Here is a 5913-nt window from a genome sequence, read left to right as displayed (position 1 = left end):
TAGCACCAGCTATTAAAGACTGTCAGGGAAGTGCACCAGCATCCCTGTAAGATGAACTAACATGATTCGACTCCTCTTTCTCACAAGCAAGAGCAGAGAATACCCAAGGCATTTGCCCATCAGATCCAAAGGAGCCAGAGCACCAGACACTGGAGCACATGAATCCTAGGAAAACAAAGAAACAAAACACTTAACAAGAGTCTGTCTCACATAGTTGTGTTTCCTGAGGCAAATATCTTGGCTCTACATTATCTCTAGTGGGGCACAGTGCAGGGAAGTGCCCTCAGAGCTTTGTTCTTTTGTGGACAGTCCTCCAAGTAGCAAACTGTTTTCACTCTCCAGATCAGACCTCCTCCCTGGAACAAGACAATTTGTCCTATTCAAAACTGTTTTCTTAGCTGCATAAGACAGAACACAAACAAAAATAAATCTAAACGTTTCTAGCAGAAGACACCCAACAGAGAAGTCTAATGTTGTAGCAAAGTACAGCCAAACTTTCCCCAAATGAGAATTGTTCTCAAGCACTTCAAATTTAGAAAAAAATCCATAGAGAGAAACAGCCTTCCTCATTCCAATGGTCTGTGGCACTGCATCAGTGCTGAGGTCTCAGGGTGTTGTCTGCCTTTGATCTGAAGCTGGGCACTGCCAATGCTCAACAGCTCTCATTCCTGCAGGGGAAATTCCTCCATGAACCAGGCCTTTGTTTCACCTCAGGCCTTGGCTGAGGGCTATAAGGACACTGCTTTCCAGCCACTGCTTGGTGACTTAGAAAAAAACAAGTTTGAGAGGCTCAGGCTGCTCCATGGGAGCTGTTACTCATCCCTGGGGCTGTTGCTCTGCAGGGCTGCTATGGTGGGGTCTTCATCAAGGCCAGTATTCCCATCAGCAATAGGCCAATGGCACCATCATCCAGAACCAGGCAGTGATTTAGAGCTGCAGACTAATCCCTAAGCCTCTCCATAAATATTCTGCAAGAACAAGACACATTTCCTGAATGGGGGAAAATGCCAAAATGGCCACGCTCATCACCAGCTTTCCTCACAAAGAAGTAATTTCTCACTAATACCAGCTATCTTATCCTGCTACAGAGACAGGTCTCTCCTGGTAAAACTCCTGCTGGAGTCAGAAGAAACCCTCTGCTGCTTTTGCTGTTGTTAGATGGTGGGCCCCATCGATGGGGGTTCCTGATCTACCCTGCTCTAACCATCTGGAATGGAATCCTTTGAGAGCTGACTGAAGTAATAAAATTCCTCTTTTCCATATTGCTTCATATATTACATTAGTTTCCCCCTCAATCTCCCTGCAGTGCTGATGATTTATCACCTCAGGCCTCCAGTTCCCCTCAGACTCGACCTCAGTGCCTGGGTTTGCTCCTTCTTTTCTCACCTTCAAGGAATTAAAAAGAAAATTTAAACGTTAAAAAACAACAACCCTTTACACCTGCATTAGTCACTCACTTTGATTGCTACTCATGGTCTAATCCACAGTTAAACCTCAGTGTTTTATGCAAAATCACCCACTCTGGCACCTGACTCACACACAGCCTAACCTCTGCCTTGAACATACCTCAGAGTGGGGGGGAGTCTCTCCTTTTGGCCTTTCTGCTCAGCTGTTACTCATTTAAGAAAATATAAGCCAAGTATACAATTATGCTGGAAGGAACATGTTTCCTTGTTAGGCCTTTTTGGCTCTTATCCAGCAATTTGCAGGCAATGGGGATTTATATTTTACTACACAAAATTTTGGATTAATTCATTACCATTTTCCAGACCTCTGATAGAAGGAAGGGGAACAAGAAGGGTTTTCTCTGACCTCTACCTCACCCCCCATGAGACAGCACAGGAACACACGTCCTGGTCTGTCCTGGGCAACAGGGAGCAGTGACTTGTAAAGACAGCATGTGTCTTTTTATATAATATGGCACCATATCATCTCAGGCAGTGCAGCTCCTGCCAGCTCCCCAGAGCCAGAAGGATGGCACCAGAAATTAACCAAACACTTAACTCATGTTTTATCAGATAACATACAGGCCACCCCCCATTTTCACTTGTATTTAGTGAGAATCGGATTCTAGGAACAAGCATGTCAACAAAACCAGATCAACATGCTCACTGGAAAGGTTAAGTCAACACAAGGGCATGTTTATTCAATTTTAATGTAAGTACAGTCATGGAAGTATCTGCTGGGAAGGATCTCTGGGTGCCTCTGGCCCTGTCTCCCATAAGAAGCAGGATTGTTGCCAACACTAGCTCAGCTCATCCCTTGCTTTGTCTAGTCAAGCCTTAAATGCCCTCCAGAGTCCCTCACCTCTCGGTAACCTGTTCTAGTGCTGCACCATCACCCTGTGGAGAAGCTTCTCCCAGAGGCCACTCAGGACATCCCAACCACTGCTTGTGGCTATTACCCACAGCCATACCATCTGTCCCTCCAGAGGCCTTCAGGAGCTCACCTCACAGATCAGCTCATAGTGGCCTTTTGGTGATGGTCCTTGCCACCCCTCCCTCTCCAGCAGCCAGGGCTCCACCAGCCCCCAGGTATTCACTTCTCTTAGGGTTTCCCTGAAGTCTGTGGACTCAACGCTGCTGCAAGTTGTGATTGCTTAAGTTCAGGTTCAGAGAGCTACAGAAAATGAAAGGCACCAACTGGATGTTCCCCCCCAATCTGGAGGCTCCAGCATGTCTCTGATGTCCCCTGAGCCCCACACTGAAATGACCTCCAACCTTGGAAACTCTATTTTTGGCACCTTTTTTTTCCCCTCCCTCTCCTTTTTCCATCCTGGACTTTGAGGCTCCCTATGATCTTGTCCGCGTGATTGCATCATTCGTGGCAGGTAAGGTCAGCACGAATAGAAGGAAGTACAAACAGCACTTCACACAGCACGCCAGCAGCTGGGAGAACCTGTGGCCAGCAGAGGTTACAGACCCACTCAGGTCTAATAAACACCTGCATCAGCGGAGGGGCAGGAACTACAGCCGTGATTTTTCATGTTGAAACAGAGGTCACTGCATCTCCTGCTTCAGAGGCAGATCTGAGCCCTGCGGGGTGTCTCAGGAGATTTCCTGTGCACATAGCACTGAGCCAGGGCAGCCCAGCAAGGCTCTGTTGTGAGCTGCACAAAGGAAGAAATACCACGTTTTCTTTCCCTTGTCACTGTAGCTCAGCATGGATGCAGAATGTGCATGGAGAAAGGACTTTCCCTCTCAGGATTCAGCTGTAGCCCTGTGAGGCACTTGGATCTGGGGTGACTGTGGCCAGTACCAAGGAATGACTATTCCAAATATGGAAGATCTGAATTCAGCTCCCCTTCTGGATGCCTTAAAACAATAACAGAAAATGTATCCCTAGCTCCTGGCATCTCCACATGGCTCCACCTTGGGAGTCCTTGCTGTGAAGGCACCAGCAGTTAAAACCTCTGCTTGTTTCTATCCCCAGCTGACTTGCCATGTGAGACAAGGAGAACAAGGGGATTGCTCAGGGCAGCTACTGCTCAGTAGGTAGAGGCAGGACAAGGAGATCATTTCCTGAGGAAGATCACTGCTCTGGCAGGGGCTGCAGCACTGTCAGCAGTGCTGGCTGCCTCATGGGACACCCTCTCTTTGGCATCAGTGCTTTGTGAGAGGTGCCTCATGCAAGTGAGAACATTGCAAAATATAGGACATCTGTACAAATTCCAGATTGATGTAGCTGCTGAAATGCAATTATGAAAAATATTAGCCATTGAATTGAGGAGGCATTACAAAACATCTAAGGAGAAAGAAGATAAACTAGCATGCTGTGATTGATGTAACAGCCTCCACATGTCACTGGGACCAGCACAGGCTGCACCAGCTGAGGCACTCCTTCCAGAGATGGAAAAACTTCCAAGGGGAATAACCACACAGCTGGGTCCAAGACCTTGTTCCCTGTCACAGTGCTGGTGAACCATGTGGGCCTCTGTTGCCACACAAAGATGGGTTTTTGAGGGCACAAGGCCTCTGGCCACAGTTTGGGCTTCTGCACTTGTCAAAGCTTGGGACTGAAACATAATCAGCTGGGATGAGTTAACTAGATGTCAGGAATACTCCTCAGTTCTGTTCAGAATTTGACCTCTGGGCCACCAAGAATGTTTGCTTTCAATCAGCAGATGCTGAGCGTCCCCAGACTTCACCACCACTACCAGGAGCTGCCAGTCCCTGCCAGCCACTTTCCATCCCACTGCAGCCTCTGGTAACAGCTGACCTGGCCCTTTGGTGCTGAGCTGTGGAGAGATTCAGGGACAAACAAAGAGGGAGGTCATGTTCAGTGCTGCTCCCTGGACTCACCCATATGGCCAAGGTTGTCAAACAATCACCCTCTCCTTTCCCAGTGTCTCTTCGGCTGTCCCCAACAGGCATCCTGTTACCAGTTTGGTGGGAAAAGTTATCATTCCAGTTTAAACAGCTCAGATCCAAGCCCCAGGTCAATGGGTCATGCATTATGCAACTGTACTCACATGCAAAACACATCTAGCCTCTTGCTGTACTTTCATAAGGCATATCCAGAAAGAAGATGCAACATATCTTGCATATGAGTGGAGACAAGACAGTAGGAGCAGAATTAAGAGATTATCCCACATGCATCCAACTGTTTCTATTTAACAGGTGGCTACTCAGCAGCAGGTACAGAGGATACCAAATCGCTAGGTTCTCTCATCCCTCCCCAGCCACCTAGTGCTCTTTTAGGTGAAGGAAAGATGAAGGAAAATGTTTATTGGGTTTTTTTCCCTTCCCCCCCGACACTCTTTTTGTTTTATCCTGAGAAATGTAACTTTAAAAGGCCCCAGCAGAATGCCACAGGTTTCAGCAAGCTTCAGGTAAAGACCTCCAGGGTAAAGAAGGAAAGAAAACACAAACCCTTGCACTTTGATCACACCCTCAAGCAGTGAGGAGCCTGGGATCCTCGAGGTGAAGCCTTTTGGGGTGCCCTGTCCCCATGCCGTGCAAAGACTGAACAAGCCAGCAAGTACATCCGACAGTGACTGCTCCCACCCAATTGGGAAGCCTGCAGATGGTTTTTCCAGGAGGCCTTGGAGACAGCTTGAGGGTTTTGCTGCTGAATCAGGCTTTCTGCAGCACAGGCAGACCCCGCTGCTGGCACTGAGCCCTGCAGCTGCACAAGGCCTGGCATGAGCCAACAGAGACAATCCTGGGGCACCGCGGGCCGGCCGCTGCCACTCACTCGCTTCCAGCTGGTGGTATCACTGGAGGCTTGCATCCTCTCAGCAGGAAAAGCTAAAAAATAGGCACCACAGGACAAACCACAGGAAACATGGCCCTTTCTGGGACAGAAAGGACTTGTACAGCACACGCCATAAACATTGGGACACAGAGAGGGGTGTAGATTTGGCACTTGAGTGCAAACACTATGTCCCTGCTGTGCCACATCGCTGGCTGCCTTAGCCTTAAATATTTTGGTTATTCATCTAAGAGTACATGTTCTGAAATACGTAATTGTCAGGCTTTTCTGGAAGCTCTTCAAATGCAGAATGCCTTGGTCCTTCTGCTCAGACAGCTTCCACCTGCAGCAAAAGACAGCCTTGTCACTAAAAGCCTCATTTTCAGCTGCCACCAACTGTTTGTCTCTGCAAAGCAAGCAGCCAGGGCCATTTGCTTCCTGCTTTGCTGTAGGTTCTTCAGAGCAAGAAGCTGTTGAGCACGAAGGCAGCACGGACCTCGGCCAAGCTCTGTGCATGCTGCAATGCATATGTGTACCTTCTCCTTCCTTATCTTGCTTTGGAGTGAGTTGTCTTACAAAGGACACGGGGCAAGCACAGATAGAATGCCACCCCCTTCCTACCCAGGTCTTGGTGTCTGCTGTAAAGCCCAGAGCCCATGCATGCCAGCTTGGGTGTTTCATATCTGGTTCACAGGAACACTGTGGGAAGGGCAGGATCTG

Source organism: Vidua chalybeata, chromosome 5 (genome assembly GCF_026979565.1).
Source record: "Vidua chalybeata isolate OUT-0048 chromosome 5, bVidCha1 merged haplotype, whole genome shotgun sequence".
Taxonomy (NCBI): domain Eukaryota; kingdom Metazoa; phylum Chordata; class Aves; order Passeriformes; family Viduidae; genus Vidua; species Vidua chalybeata.
Note: the sequence above shows the minus strand (reverse complement) of the source record.